Below are 18,658 nucleotides of genomic sequence, written 5' to 3'. Positions count from 1 at the left end.
TCTCTTACAAAGAGTATCCAATTGAAATCCTCGATTATCAGATTCACAATTTGAGGAACAAAGAAGTCCCTCTAGTAAAAAAGTTTTGGCAGAATCAGTCCGTTGAGAGAGCTACTTGGAAAGCAGAAGAAGATATGCAAAATAAGTACCCTCACCTCTTCACCGCAAACTTAGATTTAGCTCAAGTTAATAGTTTTTCCTTGAAATTTAAATAGTTCCAAGTTTAGATCACTTTTGTGAGTTTAATATCAGTCCAATTGTATAACATTATCATATTATGTATATCTTCCTAAAATAGCTCAGTCTTATATTATGCATTCAAAATTCAATCATGCATCATATATGGATGCTGCATATTCGGTATACAAACTAAGTTTATCAGTAATCTCAGTTACGAAATCATGCCTCAGTTACGCATGTTTAGTATGATAATTCAGTATATCTATAGTCTCAGCCATGAAATCATGCTTCATTCTAGCATTTCTAGTATGTACTTTAAGTATATCAGTTCTCCCATCTTAGTCAATCTAATTCGAGGATGAATGTTCCCAAGGGGGAGATATTGTAAGACCCCACAAAATCCTAAGCTTAACTCTGCCCTTAGAGCTTGATAAGGGGGTCCCATACTTAGAAAATTTTAACGAAGTATTTAAACTTAGAGTTATTTTAGCCTTCACAATTGGAAATCTTATTTCACAACCCTTACAACCATTAAATGTCGATCTTTCAGTTCTTCATGATAGGGAATGTCAGTGGATTCCCCCGGACAAGTTTTAAATTTTTCGAACAACATTTGAAGCATGTTTGGGAGTTCAAAACAGTGTATCAAAGCGATCTCGATGCGCCTCATCACCCATCGCGTAGATCAATATTTTTCCTTGGCACCCATTGTCAAATTCTAGTGAGCCAACGCAGACATAGCGTGATGCATCGGCCATCGGGTTGACCCCATTGATGCGGCACATCGGTCTACGTATCACTAAGTTAATTTTGTGTCATTAAGATTCTGCATCCTTAGTGGTATTTGGGTCTTTATATCACAAATATTTAGCGCCAAAAACACAAAATTCAGCTCTCCATAAACAAATCATACTCATTCTCTCGCAAATTATTCAAGAACATGACCTAGGGTTTTCTATCAAAGATTCAAATCCCAAGCATTTCACTATAAATCTTTTAGAATTCAAGTATCTAGGTATGTGGAGTGTTCATGCAAGTATTCCTTCCACCCTTGGAGCCAAAGAAACTCTTTTAAACTTTAGGTAATTTGATTTCATGACTTCAATGATTGGATTTAAGAATATTCATGCTTTTAATAATTATTGAGTTTCTAATATGGTCTATTACAAGCTTTATATGGAATTGATTATCATGTGAATTCATTTTTAAGCCCTGGAATGTGTGGGTTTTTGAAATTTATGTTATGATGTCTACATGTTGTTATGTATCATGGTATAGATCATGTCCTCCAATGTGTTTGATAAATTGCTTAAATGAATTGACAAATGAGAGAAAGACATGTATTATGTGATCCTATTCATGCATGAGTGCATATACATCAAGTGTTTGAAAAAATGTCTAATTAAATGTGTTGGTAGCAAGAAAGTATTATTATGCCTCAAATGTAAGACATTGTTTACTTTTCATGCTATCGAGTCATGGGGGTATTTAATACCGAAAAAACTAGTTGTTGATTTAGACCTACAGTAGTTACAGAACAGTCTCAATAGTGTCATGAACAGTAGTACTTAGTAATCAGTCACAATCTCAGTTCAATGTTCAATTCAAACCTTAGTAACCTCAGTAGTATTCTGTCAGTCAATGGAATACAATAAACTCAGCTCAGTCAGATGGTACAATCAGTAACAATTCAATCAAGTCTAGTGCAGTCTAAGAATCAATTAAGTGTTTATTCAGTTAAGAGTAGGATTCAGCACCGAGCGAGAGCAGGTATGGCGGCTTTCCCATCAGATAGGCAGAGTCGTTAGTACCAAATCCCTGAACTCCAAAATTGTGTAGCCAGCGCAAGATGAGGAGCCACCCATCAAACTAGGCTTGACTATCTCTAAGGGTTCACCCATCAGATTAGGCTTGGCTCCACCCAGGTGTCACCCCTCCGTTAGGCTTGGCATCCTGGTCTTTTTTGTATTAGTACCCGTGGAACAGTATTAGAACCCTTCCAACTGAGGTCATACGTTAAACCCTGTCAGTTCATATTTTGGGCATGTTGGTTAAATGATTCCCTCCTACAGTTTTAATTTCAAATTCGGGCGAGTGTAGAGCTGACAATGGTGTGTGCTTCGATTGTGACAAGCTAGGCCATTAGATTCGAGAGTGTTGGTTAATTTATCAGAAAGGTAGGGAGTCATGCTGATAGGGCCAGTCCCATTAGTAGTCAGTTCCATCCGGTCACCCAACTCGGTAGGGTGCCTCTTCTAGTACCACCAGCGGGCAATGCCCAAATAGACTCTACGCACTTTATTCTCAATGAGATTAGGAAAGATCTCCTGATATGGTCAGTGCTACATTACAAGTTTACCATTTACATGTTTATGCTTTGCTAGATACAGGAGCTTTTTTGTCCTATGGAACTCCTTATATAGCTGTTGACATCAGAGTTAGTCCCAAAATCCTAGTTGAGCCTTTTTCAGTCTCTACCCTAGTTGTTAAATATATCATAGCCTATCGGGTATACAGGAACTATCCGGTTATGGTATCTCAGAAAGTTACTTCAGCAAACTTAGTAGAATTAGAGATGACAGATTTTGATGTATTCTCAACATAGATTGGCTTCATTCCTGCTATGCCTCAGTTGACTGTAGAAATAGAATTATCCAATTCCAGTTTATAAATGAACCTGTCCTAGAGTGGAGACGTAGTACTTCAGCACATAGGGGTCAGCTTGTCTCTTATCTTAGGGTGAGAAAAAATGATATCTAAGGGATGTCTCTATCATCTCATATGAGTCTAAGACTCTATTTTAGAAACCCCTAATCATAAATCAGTGTCAGTAGTATGTGAATACCCAGATGTGTTCCCCAAAGATCTTCCCAGAGTTCCTCCCGAAAGGGAAATTGACTTTGGAATAGACCTTTTTCTAGGTACTAAACCCACATCTATTCCGCCATATAGAATGCCTCCAGCAGAACTCAAAAAATTAAAAGAGCAGTTGAAGGATCTCTTAGATAAGGGATTTACCAGACCCAGTATGTTCTCATGGGGTGTACTAGTTCAATTCGTATGTAAGAAAGACGGTTCTCTCAAAATATGTATAGACTACCATCATCTAAACAAAGTCACGGTCAAGAACAAGTATCTACTTCCCAAAATTGATGTCCTATTTGACCAACTTCAGGGGGCCAGTTACTTTTTTGAGATAGACCTCAAATCAGGCTATCATCAGCTTAGAGTCAAGAATGTGACATACTAAAAAAAGCTTTCTGAACTCGATATAGTCATTTTTAATTCTTAGTTATGTCATTTGGTCTTACTAATGACCCAACAGCTTTCATGGACTTAATGAATCATGTTTTCGAGCATTACTTGGACATGTTCATCATAGTCATCATAGATGACATTCTTTTCTACTCCCGCAAACAGCATAATCATGCAGACCACCTCAGAATATTATTATAGACTCTTAAAAACCGCTAGCTATTTGCCAAATTTAATAAGTGAGAATTTTAGCAAAGGTCAGTAGCTTTCCTTGGTCATATTTTTTTCGATGATGGAATTAGAGTTGATCCTCAAAATATTGAAGTAGTGAAAAACTATACCAAACCCATCTCTCCATCAGATATTAGGAGTTTCTAGGGTTTGGCTAGCAATTACCGACAGTTTATTGAGGGATTTTTGTCTATTACATCCCGTATGTCCAGATTGACTAAGAATAAACTCAAATTCCAGTGGTCATATTTTTGCGAGAGGAGTTTTCAGAAGTTGAAGACTCGACTCACTACAGCTCCAGTCTTGCCTTGCCAGATATATCAAATGGATTTATGGTATATTGTGATGCTTCTAGAGTTGGTTTGGGGTGTGTTTTGATGCAGAGAGTTAAGGTCATAGCCTATACCTCTATACAGTGTAAGCCTCATGAAAAGAACCATCCCAATTATGATCTTGAGTTAGCAGTTATAGTTTTTGCCTTAAAGATTTAGAGGCATTATTTGTATGGAGTGCACGTTGATGTGTACACTGGCCATAAAAGCCTGCAGTATGTGTGCTCTTAGAAAGACCTAAACCTCCATCAGAGAAGATGGTTAAAGTTGTTGAAGGACTATAATATAAGTGTCCTGTATCATCCAGGTAAGGCCAATGTAGTGGCTAATGCGCTTAGTAGGATGTCTATGGGTAGTGTTGCTCACATGGATGATGGTATGAAAAAGTTAGCCTAGAAAGTTCATCAGATTTCCCGACTATGTATCCATATAGTCGATTCAGCAGAGGGTAGTGTATAGGTGCAGAGTAGTTTAGAATCATCTTTGGTTTTTGAGGTGAATAAAAAGCAGGATCGGGATCCCAGCCTAGTTAAGTTAAATGAACCAGTCAGAGATCAGAATATAGAGGTTTTCTCCCAAGGAGGAGATAATGTCTTGTGTTGTCAAGGTTGGCTATGTGTGCTAGGTATAGATGTCCTGAGATAGTGTATTCTTGCAGAAGTGCATAGTGTGCGTTACTCTATACATCTACGAGCCACTAAGATATACTGTGATTTGTGGGAGATCTATTGGTAGAGTAGGATGAAGAGAGATATTGTAGAGTTTCTAGCTAAGTACTCTACGTGTCAGTTGGTTAAGATTGAGCAACAAAAACCTAGTGGGTCTATGCAGGAGTTCAGTATTCCTACTTATAAATGGGAAGAAATAAATATGGATTTTGTGATGGGTTTGCCTCGTACTCATTGTTAGCGTGATTTAATTTAGGTTACTATAGGCAGGATGACCAAATCAGCATATTTTCTACCAGTCCATACCTCTTATTCAGCTGAGAGCTATGCCAAGATCCATATCAGAGAGTTGGTCTGGTTGAATGGAGTTCTGTTATCCATCATTTCAGATAAAGGTACCCAGTTTACATCTTATTTCTGGAAAGACTTCCAAAAATTTTTTGGTACCTAAGTCCACCTCATATAGCCTTTCATCCTCAGACAGATGGCCATGCTAAAAAGACCATCCAAACTGTAGAATATATGACTAGGGCGTGATCCATTGACTTTAAAGATAGTTGGGATGAACACTTGCCTTTGATTGAATTTGCATATAATAACAGTTATCAATCCAGCATTCAAATAGCTTTGTTTGAGGCGTTTTATGGGAGGAGATGTAGGTCTCCCATTGGTTGGTTTGAGGTAGGTGAGGCCGTAGTGGTAGGGCCTGACTTGGTATTCGATACCTTGGAAAAGGTTTAGTTGATTAGAGAAAGGCTTAGGACAACTCAAAGCTGATAGAAATTGTATGCTGATGTATGCAGAAAGGATCTCGAGTTCAAGATTGGTGACTATGTGCATTTGGAAATCTCTCCTATGAAGGGAGTGAATATTTTTGGCAAGAAAGGGAAGCTCAGTCCCTGATATGTCGGTCCTCACCGAATTCTCAGTCTTTTTGAAAAGGTAGCTTACGATCTTGAGTTAGCTTCATACTTAGCTTCAGTATATCCAGTGTTCCATATCTCCTTGTTAAAGTAATGCATAGGTGACCCAGCAGTTGTAGTCCCTACAGAGGGCATAGATGTTCAGAATAGTATCTCTTATGAAGAGTTTCCAATCGAAATCCTTGATTATCAAATTCATAGATTGAGGAACAAAGAAGTCCCTCTAGTCAGAGTTCTTTGGTGGAACCAGTCCGTTGAGGGAGATACTTTGGAAGCAGAAGCATACATGTAGACAAAGTACCCTCATCTTTTCTCTTTAAACTAAGGTTCATCTTAAGGTAATAATTTTTCCATAAAATTTAATCATTTCCATGTTCATATCTCTTTCATGAGTTTAATATCAGTCCGGTTGCATAACATTCTCATATCTGTATATCTTTATGAAATAGCTTAGTCCTATCTTGCGCATTCAAAATTCAGTCATGCGTCAGATATGCATGTTGCATGTTCAGTCTACAAACTCTGTTTATCAGTAATTTTAGATACGAAATCATGCATTAGTTATGCATGTTTAGTATGATAATTCAATATATCAGTAGTCTCAGCGATGAAATCATGCTTTAGTCTTGCATGTCCAGTATGTTCTTTCAGTCTATCAGCTCTGCCATCTTAGTCAGACTCATTCAAGAATGAATCTTCCGAGGGGGGAGATATTATAAGATCTCATAAAATCGTAAGCTTAACTCAGCCCGTAGAGCTTGATAAGGGAGTCCCATAATTAGTAAATTTCAGCTAAGTATTTACACTTAGAGTTATTTTAGCCTTCAAAGTTGGAGATCTTTTTTTATGACCCTTACTACCATTAAATGTTGATCTTTAAATTCCTTCATGATTAGGAATCTCAGTAGGTATTCTCGGATGAGTTTTAAATTTTTTGTACAACATTTAAAGCATGTTTGGGAGTCCAAAACAGTGTATCAACACAATTTTGATGTGCCGCATCACCTATCACATCGATCAATATTTTTCCTTGCCTCCTAATGTCAAATTCCAGTAAGCTGACGCAGACATAGCATGATGCATCGGCCATTACTTCAACCCCATCAATACGGCGTGTCGATCTGCGCGTCACTAACTCAGTTTTCAGCCATTAAGATTTCGTGTCCTTAGGGGTATTTGGGTCTTTTTCCAATGACTATTCCTCCCCAAAAACATGAAATTTATCCCTCCATAAGCAAATCATACTCATTCTCTCTCAAATTACTCAAGAATAAGACCTAACGCTTTCAATTCAAGATTCAAATCCCAAGCATTTCACCATAAATCTTCCAGAATTTAATTATCCAGGTATGTGAAATGTTCATTCAAGGATTCCTTCCATCCTTGGAGCCCAAAAAACTCTTTTAAACTTCTAGTAATTTGATTTCATAAGTTCCATGATTGGATTTAAGTATATTTATGATTTTAATAAAAACCGAGTTTCTAATTCATGGTCTATTACAAGTTTCATGTGGAATTGATGTGCAGTATCATGTGAATTCATGTTTAAGACCTTGAATGTGTGGATTTTGGAAATTTATGTTGTGATGTCTACATGTTGTTGTGTATCATAGGTATAGATCATGTCCCCCAATGTGTTTGATAAATTGTTTGTATCAATTGACTAATCAGAGCAAGACATGTATTATGTTATTCTATTCATGCATGAGTGCATGTACCTAAGTGTTTAACAAAATGTCTTATTAAATGCATTGTTAAAAAAAAGTATTATTATGCCTCTAATATAAGACCATGTTTACTTTTCAAGCTATCGAGTCCTGGGGGTATTTAATACCCAAAAACATAGCTGTTGATTTAAACCTACAATAGTTATAGAACAGTCTCAATAGTGTCAAGAAAAGTAGTACTTAGTAATCAGTCACAATCTCAGTTCTGTATTAATTTTATACCTCAGTAACCTCAGTAATATTCCGTCAGTCAACGAAATCCAGTAAACTTAGCTCAGTCAGATGGTCCAATCAGTAACAAGTCAATCAAGTATAGTGCAGTCTAAGAATCAGTTCAGTATCTATTTAGTCAGGAGTAGGATTCAGTACCGAGCGACAGTAGGGATGGTGGCTTTCCCGTTAGATAGGAAGAGTTGTTAGGAGCAAATCCATGAACTCCAGCACTGTGTAGCCACCGTAGGATAAGGAGTAACCCATCAAATTAGTCTTAACTACCTCCCAGGGGTCACCCATTAGATTAGGATTGGCTCCACCTAGGTGGCACCCATCAGTTAGGCTTGGCATCCTAGTATTTTCAATGTTAGTACATGTGGCATGGTATTAGCACCCTTCTAACTGGGGTTATAGTTTGGACCCTGTCATTTCAGATTTGAGGCATATTAGTTAGATGATTACCTCCCACAATTTTGGTTTCAGTTTCAGTCTCAATATAGAGCTCAGTTCAGTTCTACAGAATCAAGATTGTCAGATACAGTCACCCAGCTCAGTATAAGAACTTAGATCAGTTCTATAGATTTATGACTATTAGATATAGTATCTGATTTTAGTATAGAACTCACATCAGTTCTATAGAACCATGACTATAAGATACAGTCACTCAATTATCAGTTATACAGTTTCAATACACTCAGATATCAGTAAATTAGTAATTAAGAGCTTAGTACTTAGTGTTAATATTATCTCAGTTACAGTTTATGTAATCATGCATGTTTTCCCCCATTCAGTTATGTTCATGTTACTCGGTCAGTTATTATTCATGCATATGAACCCATGCATATTAGCCTACCTTACTTAGCATACCAGTACATTCAAAGTACTAACGCATACCTTTATTTTGAGCTATGAAGTCTTATATCTAGGTCTAGATTCATGGGCTCCTAACCATACTTAGAAGCCCAGTCCATCAGTAGAAAACTTAGTGGTGAGTCCTCATAGTTTGAGGACAGAGTATTATTTTAGTATTTCAATACAGTTTTCGGTAGCCGGAGTTAGTTGGGGGCTTGTTCCATCAACTCTATAACCTAGACAGTTAGAGGCTTTCAAACTAAAGTATTTTCAAACAGTTGTTTCAGTATTCAGTTTTCCAGTTTTCAATATGTGTTTTCAGTAATGAACCTACTGACGAATTTAGCCTACCTTTCGCATTTATTTTAGTTATATTGTTATCATAGTGTGAATAGAATATTATACAGTGCTCACAGCAGGTACCATTATGGGGTTGCTGGTGGTCCTTCAGGATCATTAGCACCATGTACCATCTGGGGTATTAACTCAGGGTGTTACACCTTTTATGGCTTAAAACAGTCGCCCAGACAGTGGTATAAGAGGTTTGACTCTTTTATGACTTCTCATATATTTAGGAAGAGTAGTTATGATAGCTGTTTATATTTCAAGGAGGTAAGTGATGGTTCGTTTGTGTATCTTCTCTTGTATGCTGATGATATGTTGATTGAAACAAAGGATATGATAGAGATAATAAAAGTCAAAGCCCAACTCAGTAAGAAGTTTGATATGAAGGATCTAGGAGCAGCAAAGAAGATCCTTGGCATGGAAAGACTGAGGGATAGAGAGAAGCGTAAGTTACACTTGACTCAAAAAAGGTATATTAAGAAAGTGTTTCACAGGTTCAATATGCAAAATGCCAAAACTGTTAGTACTCCATTGGCAACTCATTTCAAACTCTCAACCATGTTATCTTAAATGACAGATAATAAGCGTGACTATATGTATCGAGATCCATACTCTAGTACAGTTACGTCTCTTATGTACGCGATGGTGTGTTCCTGACCAAATTTTTCATATGCAATCAGTGCAGTTAGCATATACATGGAAAATCTTGGAAAGTAGTTTCGTGGATTTTCAGACACTTGCATAGATCTGCTGATGTTTGTTTGCAGTTTGGGAGAAATAGAGATAGAGTGATCAGGTAAATTGATTCTGCAAAAGACCTTGATAAAAGGAGGTCCCTTACTGGATATGTTTTCACTGTTGGTGGTTGTATTATCATTTGGAAAGCTACTTTACATACTACAGTTGCTTTATAAACTACTGAGGCAAAGTACATGGCTATTACAGAGGCTTGCAAGGAAGCTATTTGGTTGAAGGGTCTTTTTAGTGAACTTAGCAAAGACTTACAGATTACTACAATCTTTTGCAACAGTTAGAGTGCTATCTTCCTTACAAAAGATCAGATGTTTCACGAGATGACAAAGTACATCGATGTTTGGTATTATTTTATGCGTGAAATTATTGGTCGTGGTGATATTGTACTAAGCAAGCTTAGTACCTACTATAACCCTGTTGATATGATGACAATACACTACCAAGTGCTAAGTTTGAGCATTGCTTGGACTTGGTTGGTGTCAGCAGTTAAGATGTGCCCTTAAGGGCTTTTATGGAAGAGGTAAAGATTTTTCTTGAAACGGATTTGAATTTGGAATTAGAATTCATGTCAAAGTGAAGATTGTTAGAGTTTGTGACCCAAATTTTATTGATCCGGCCCTAAAAATTTTGTGATGCGACCTATGTTTGTGATTTCTTGTAGGGTTTTTGATTTGGGCTTAGGACTTATTTCTACGCGCTTATTTTATAAGTTCATTTAGTGGGTCATTTTGGACGTAACACATAAAACACGTCATTAACACTTTCTTCTCCTTATTGTACTCCTATCCATTATAGTGAAAATCCTCCTCCTCTGCTCGTGGTTTTTCCACAAGGGTTTCCATGTAAATCTGTATGTGTTCTTCTTGTTTTCTTTTGCTTTGTGGTATTTCTTATTTTTTCCGATCATAACAATAATCTATTCTGATGTGATGACCAAACACCTGATATATGCATATGACTGATAAGAAACTCAACCAATGAACGATTTCTCAATCAGTAAATAAAGATAGTATGGTGCAAATTCAACAATATTAAACATAGCCCCTCATTCATCTACTCCTTATCTACGTAATACTTTGTAGTGTCTACAAAATTAATTTCAAAAACAACCCACCGCACAGGGCTATAAGGTAAGATATAGTTCTTATATTACTTGATTGACTGGTAAGAAAGAGCTTCCGTAAGAACTAGACGACTCTTGTAGGTATGGCAACCCTCTTTTCAGCTATTGGTGGACTGTTGCACTGATAGGAGAAATCTTTCTTACCACACTTTTCAAGTGCTTAGCTTCTGATTGATACAAGGAGGCAAGGCCATGTTCTTTAGTTGGAAGCCTAAGCCAAGAAGGTACAAACAAAATGAAAGGTGAACAAAGTCCTAGTTTCAAGAGTTCGCTGCATTTTCCAGGCCGGAGATTGCTCAAAGTTGTTTGAGCTCTTCCTGGGAGTATGGAATAGGTGACTTTAGTGTTGTATCACTTGGTATTCGAACAGTGTCTGGGGCATTTTCTTTACCCCTTCTAACACTGAAAAAGCAGGGACAGCTAACGTTCTTGAACCAATAACCATCTTTTGGCTAAGCTAGCCTCTTCAGTTCCTTGGGACCAAGGAATGGTGTAGGAATATTCACCCGTTGTCCATCAAATAGGCCTTTCTCCCTGATCTTTGGCCTTGACTCAGCCTCAATACTATGTTAAAACGCTATAAGCAAACAAAAATACAGTTGCAATCCCACATTTGGAAATAGTTAATTACTAAACATAGATTAACCTTCCAAATCCTCCAAAATCTTAGATACTACCCAACTATACACTTCCAAATCCTCCAAAATCATCTTTCCTTCCAAAATCTTTTATCTTCCAAAACCTCCCAAATCATAAAAATCCTAGAAGCTAGAGGTTCCATTGACACAAGTCAAAATGCCGGAGACGTGGTATTCCAACAGATGGTCGGACACATCGAGTACAGTGCACAGGCTATTGTATGTTACCATTTCTAAGCCTAATTTGTAAAAAACATCTACCACGGCAAGATGGTTGCATGGTAGAAGAGCGATTAGAGGGTCCCCATCGACGATGAGTGAATATTCACTGCGACCATGCATTTAATAAGTTCCAAGCCCCACCCGGAGCCATAACCCTACAGAAACGGGTGGATGTTTCGGAAATGGATGGAAAGTAAACAACATGAGATTAGTAAGCTAAGCCCTAAATATCGGACACCGAGTGTTAGCTAGAGACCTCCTCATTTTCAGGTTCTTTGAGTGTCCATCATTATGACAAATAAGTCATATAATCGAACTGATTAGAAAAAACAAAAAAATTGACATATGCAGGTATACACCAGCTTTTGTTATCTTCACGACATTGCACGAAAACAACAAAACTACAAACACTAATCAAGAATTATTAGTTCCGAAAGAGAAAAAGTAGTTAGGAACCAGAAACAGCTATATCTGAATATAGCTATATCAGCATATGGCATTGGAAGTTAGTAACCATAAAAGAATTATATCGACTGAAATCCAAGATTACACAAAATACTCGAGTTTTATTTAAACACAAATTCAAGTCGTTAAACCAGTACATAGACAGCAGCAATAAGGTGGATTTACAATTGACAAAGAAATTACATTTTCTTCCAAAATTTCTTGTTTCACTTCTGCTGTTAAAGCCTCCAAACCAGTAGCAAATGAGATCTTTTAACTGCAGCAAAAGAAATTTAGTACTAAGGTTTAATGGTTCCCCAAAACGTTATATTTGTTGCCATGCAAAATTAAATAAGATACATAGAGAAACTACAATCAGAAAACAGATAAAATTATTAGAATCGAAAGACAATTTTGAGACAACATCAACCTTGGTGTTCATTGCAGATACGCCTATAGATTAAAAATGTTCATTCTTTTGCCAGTTTTGTACTTCATCATGTCATTACTTTTTCCCTACTCGGTCCTCTGAAGAGTTTGGCACACATATTTACCTCCTAATTACTCACCAAAGCACATGAAATCTCTTTTCTTTATGTGTAAATAAGTAATAAATGATTCAACCAATTTCCGTTTCATTCAATTTGAGCCGATTTCATTCCAACACTTAGTAACCCCAATTTTAATAAGAAAAACTAATGTAATTGACTCTACTACTAATGAAGAAATAAAGTAAATAACAAAATCACCCTCTTCCAGTTTACAGAATAAGCATTTTCATTCCCAAAAATAATTTTCAGACTTAGCTTACTCAGATCTGAAAGTTGCAAACTTACATTTGGCCATGATCGGTAGCCTGTCCACTGCTACTTTTACCACCTCTAGGATACGAATGATCCTCTGATGTCTTCCACATAGATTACCATACCTGTAATGACATATGAGGCACATACATTGATGGATCAACATCAGGAACAACACCAGGAACAGTACCGGGAACAGCAGGCCTACCAAGTATTACCCCACCCGGAGCTAGCTGGCCCAACAGAGGGTAATAATATGGCACACCACCCGGCGCTAACCCAAGCCCAACTCCCTCATTATTAACTTCGTCTCTGGGAATTATGTCAACAAGGAAATTGAAAGTATCAGTACGACTGATCGCTGAAAAAATATCATTCTTCTATAACGTTCTATGCTTATTATCCTCAGCGTGAAGCCATGAACTAAGAGTGAGCTATTGAATAAAAATCTCAAAGGCTTTAGCTAAAAGAGCATGAGTTTCAGCTAAAATCATACGAACATCTTTATCAGCTTTCATTATATTTTTAATACGAGTGAGGGAAATCTGGTGGTTTTTTAAGTCGGTATCTTGTTCAATTTCTTGCCGTTCGTAATTCCACAACATTTTTAGCTGTTGTTGAAGGACATGGTCGTAGGGTCTCTGTGGTGGATATGCGCCTGACGGAGCTATAGCAGCAACAGTAGCAGCAGCGGTCGAAGCTTCAGCTAGAGATTGGTGAGTGTTGTTGTTGTTGTCCATGTTGTTTTTGTGGAAAATGGAAGCTAACAATATTTGTATACAGAGAAAATATGGAGGTGTAATGGTTCTCTTCTCTAAGTCTCTACTACTAATAAAATTTTATAAAAATAGACTATTCTCAGCAAACTCCAAAGTAATCATGTCAGTCTAATTTATTAGATATTTTTGCTTATTGAAAAATAATTTTTCTTTATGTCAAAATGGAATGGCACAATCAAACAATATTATAGGTATTTAAACAATACAAGTCTTAATTGAAATGTATTGCTCCCTCCTTCTCAGAAAATGACCTATTTTGAGTTGATAGAAAGTTTAAGAAAATAATGAAGACTTTTAAATTTTGTAGTCTTAAATAAAAGTTGTATCAAATGCGGCAAAATACCCTTTAATCTTGTGGCCATAAACATGTTATGTGATAATTTGAAATTAAAATATTATCAAAAAAGAAAATGGGTCATTCTTTTTTAAACGGATTAAAAAGGAAAGTAGGTCATTCTTTTTAAAATGGAGGGATTAGTAAAATGTAACGCCCCGAATCTGGTACCCAAAATACTACATGGTGCTCATGACCCCGAAGGACAACAATCTAACTTATGATTGATATCTGTACCTGAACACTACATAATATACTGTATAAATGTGGAAATAAAGGATGTAAGGTTCAAAAATGTAACATCATAGATGATGAACTATAACATCTGGATGGGGTATAAAATACCTAAAACAACTGAAATAAACTGTCCTAACATACTATAGTCTGAAAAGTCTCTAACTGATTGAACTGTCTGAATAAGGAGTTGATGGGACATGTCCCCAACTAACTCCAACTAATAAATTAATTAATGAGATAATAAAGTAATGGTCATGTCCTCGAAGTATGAGGACTCACAGCTAACTCTGATTGTTGAGACTGGAATGCTACTGATGCTCTGGAGCTCGTGCTTCTGAACCTATGGTATAAAACACCGTAGCGCAAATGCGCCGATATGTTTGAATGTATTGGTATGCATGTGAGGTAGGCTAAATGCAAAATGGTTCACATGCATGAACTATACTAACTGCTTGCATAACATGAATGTGAGAATACATGCATGACTACATAATAACTATAACTGAATTCATGATAACATGATTACTGAGTCTGAGTACTGATAACATGAGAAACTGATATCTGTATAACTGAAATAACTTATACTGAGCGATTGTATCTTACTAACTAGGTTCTGATAGAACTAGCTGAGTTCCATACTATTCTGAGTTGACTGTATCTGATAGTCCTAAATCCTGTAGAACTATCTAAGTTCTATTACTGAGACTGAATGACTGTATCTGATAGTCCTGATTCTATACTGAAACTGTGGGAAGTATTCATCTAAATGATATGCCCCAAATAATGCAATATAGCTGAGTTGGGGTCCAATTTGTAACCCTAATTGGAAGGGTGTCAATACCGTACCATAATTAGGGAAAATCTATAAGCAACCCTCATATAACAGGTAACTCTCATGAAAATTGAGGGAACCCTCAGATAATAGGTTAAGAGACCTCATCTACCCTTATATAATAGGCTATGATGTCTCAACCTATGCTGGCTACGTAGTTTTGGATCGTAAGGATCGCATCTAAGAATCACACCCTCATATAACTGTGGGTTCCCATCCTTGGGTTCGCTTGATACTAATTTCTACTCTCATCTGAATAGACACTGAACATGATTAACTTAACTGACTAGACTGAGTTAACTGAGTTTCGTTGACTAACGGAACACTACAGAGATTAATGGATTTCTGAGATTACCGAGTTTACTGAGTTTTTCTGAGTCACATGACTGACTGAATTTCTATGAACATGGTTCAACTGAGAGTATCTTGAAAATACGACACTGATTCTAGGCACATAGATAAATTTTTGGGTACAAATACCCCCAGGACTCGATAGGAGGAAACTGATAAAGCATGACTTTCTTGAATACATGACCTAATGACAATCTATAATACAATAAGTTGGAGATTTCATGAAATAGAAGTTCTAAAGAATCGCAAAGGTTACACATGTATCCATAATTCATTGACTAAGACATTTCATCAAATATTTGACATGCATAAACTTGTACATGATTGGGGATTTCATATTATCATACTAGTATGACACTTTTCTTTCACATAGGCATTTAATCAAACACATGGAGAGCATACCTTGGTTATACAATCATTAACATATGTAATAATCATGGATACATCATTCAACTTGTAAATTCAACGGTCCGTCAACCTGTCCATTTCACGTTAGCTAGAATACTGACTTAATGCCTTAGTTACGACGGTCTGTTGCTAGATCGATGGTCCATCGACCTGCCCGTCGCACTTGGGCAGTTCTGACAGCTCTCGGTAAAATGTCCATAACTTTTTACTTCGATACTGGATTTGGACAAAATATGTATCATTGGAAAGCTAATTCAATTTCCCACTCAACAAAAAGTAAAAATCTCAAAAAATTCCACGTGTACACAAATAAATTTATCTTTAAAGGTAATTTTCTAACATTCTTGGGACGATTTCAAGATAGGTAGAAGTACGGGGTATTACATAAAATTTCATTCCCATTTTAGATATTTACCTACAACTTTAGCCTTTCAAATGAATTTATATTATTTATTTGAATCCACCATATAATAAATTTGAAATAGACAGACTACTCATAGAGTTCTAAGCCAAAAGAGCCACATTTTTAAGTAGACATAGGACAACACTTGAGCCAGACGCCCAAGAACTCAAGGATCAAGTAAATACATTAATCAAGCTTCTTTGTTCTCCGCCCTCTAGCTTTGATGGTGATGGTGAAGAGGATGAGGATGATGGAGAAGATGAAATGGAGTATTAGGTGGTGGTGTTATTTTGGTTTGGGATGCTGTTAGTTTGTAGTTTTTGAAAGAATTTGTTTTGCTACTTGTTTGTATACTTTTTATACTTATTTTCATATTGTTTAAGTTTGATAAATATGTATGAAGATTGGTTGCTTAATTTTAATGTTTGAATTGTTTCAAAAGCATTTTCTTATTGTTTTGCTAGTTGTTATTGGTTGTACATTAATATTCTGTTGAAATATTTAATTTTGTTCCAGTAAAATATTAAAAGAAATACCATATTAGCCATGGTCATAGGGAGGGATATCCTTCAAAATACTAAAAAATCAAATTATTTCTTTATATGACTCAATATATTTAAATTTATAATTTTTATTAATTTTCACATAGTAGGAGACGTCCATCTCTAAATAATAAATTAATATTATATATATTTTTAATATACAAAGAGAAGTCCCTCACCAAATAATAAATTAATATTATATATTATTTTAATATAGCAAGGGTCACCCCTCACTAAATTATAAATTTATATTATATAAAAATTTTAATATAGCAAGGGACGTCCCTCATTATATTATATTTTAAAAAGTTTATGAGATCAAAATAGCAATGGCTGAGTGTCGGAGTCCTTCACTACTTTACAAGGGTCTCACTCACTAATAAGTAGCAAGACTTAAATTAGCAAGACACACGAGAAAATTGAAGGAAAGGTGTCATTTAAGTCTTGAATGAACTTTTTATTGATGACATTGACCAACTTAACGGGTCAAATATAATTTGAAAAATTGATTAAGGTAATTGTGAACTTGATTAATATTTTAAAAACTTTCTAATCTTTTCAAAAATACAAATCAACCTACACCCCTCTCCTCGCCAAATCAACCATCTTTCCCCTCTCTCTCGACAGTTTCTCTCAACTTATCCCAACCAACAGTTCTACAAATTTCTCCCTTAATCCCCGGTGACTTCAACCTCCGATGAAAAATAGTTGGGCTTCGAATTTCTTTTCGACCTTTAATCGTCAATCGACGTGACCGCCTTATTCTCCGATCACAACAGTTTTGAGTTCTTAATCATCCATTTTCTTATTTCACAGGTATAAAAATTATGGCTTTTTAGTCTTGAAGAAAAAAAAGAAACTTGAGTTATTTTCTCTTCTAGTATTGATTAACAATTTCAATATTTGTTTCTCTAATTTGAAATGCTATCTGAAGAAAACCCTAATTTCTGGTATATCTTCTCTTCTATTTTCAAAGTGAAATTTGATTTTTTTGATGTTTTTTGCACTTTTTGAAGTTTGATTTTTATTGTTTGTGTTTGTATAAACAAAACAAAAATGTTGGTGTTTTTGATGTTGCACCTGTTGTTGGGTTGATTTATTCTTGTTCTTGGTAAAATGGTGTGTGTGATACTACATAGTGATATTGTTGTTATTCTATTGAACAAAATCTTGCTACTATTTTTTCTGCAATAGATTAACCATCTGATGCAATAGATTAACCATATGATGCAACATATTAACCATCTGATACAACATATTAACCATGTGATGTAACATATTAACCATATAATATGACATATTAACTATCTAATGCTACAGATTTACCATCTGATGCAACAGAGGAACCATCAGATTAAAAATCTATTTCAACATATTAACCATCTGATACTAGAGATTTACCATCTAATGCAATAGAGGAAACTTCATATTAATATATGATGAAATAGATTAACTATATGATGCAATAAATTTACCATATGATGCAATAGAGGAACTATCAGATTAAAAATATAATGCAACATATTAATCATCTGATACAATAGATTTACCATCTGATAAAATAGAGGAACCATCAAATTAAAAATCTAATATAACAAATTAAACATCTGATGCAACAGATTAACCATTTAATGCAACAGATTAACCATCTGATGCAACAGATTTACCATCTAATGCAACAAAGAAACCACTAGATTAAAAATCTAATAAAACATATTAACCATCTGATGCAACAGATTTTCCATCTGATGAAACAGAGGAACCACCAGATTAAAAATCTAATACAATAAATTAACCATATGATGCAACAGATTAACCATCTGATGTAACACATTTACCATCTGATGCAATAGAGGAACCAACGGATTAAAAATCTAATGCAGCAGATTAACCATCTGATGCAATAGATTTATCATTGGATTAATAATATGATGCAACTGATGAACCATCTATTGGATAAAATCCTATCAACTATTCCAATAGGACGACTTGTCCAGGACTTGATTTTTTCCAACAGATCATTCGACTATTATGATAGACGACCTTTTTATTGGAAGAAATCT

The 18,658-nt window shown here is 35.8% G+C and overlaps 1 pseudogene; it reads right to left on the bottom strand.

Annotated features, from left to right (window-relative positions):
- Nucleotides 1-12,610: 12,610 nt before the first annotated feature.
- On the bottom strand, nt 12,611-13,610 carry LOC107849782 (annotated as a pseudogene).
- Between the last annotated feature and the right edge of the window lie 5,048 nt (nt 13,611-18,658).

Source organism: Capsicum annuum, unplaced genomic scaffold, assembly GCF_002878395.1.
Source record: "Capsicum annuum cultivar UCD-10X-F1 unplaced genomic scaffold, UCD10Xv1.1 ctg5410, whole genome shotgun sequence".
Classification (NCBI taxonomy): Eukaryota; Viridiplantae; Streptophyta; class Magnoliopsida; order Solanales; family Solanaceae; genus Capsicum; species Capsicum annuum.
Note: the sequence above shows the minus strand (reverse complement) of the source record. Positions and strands in the feature narration are given on the sequence as shown.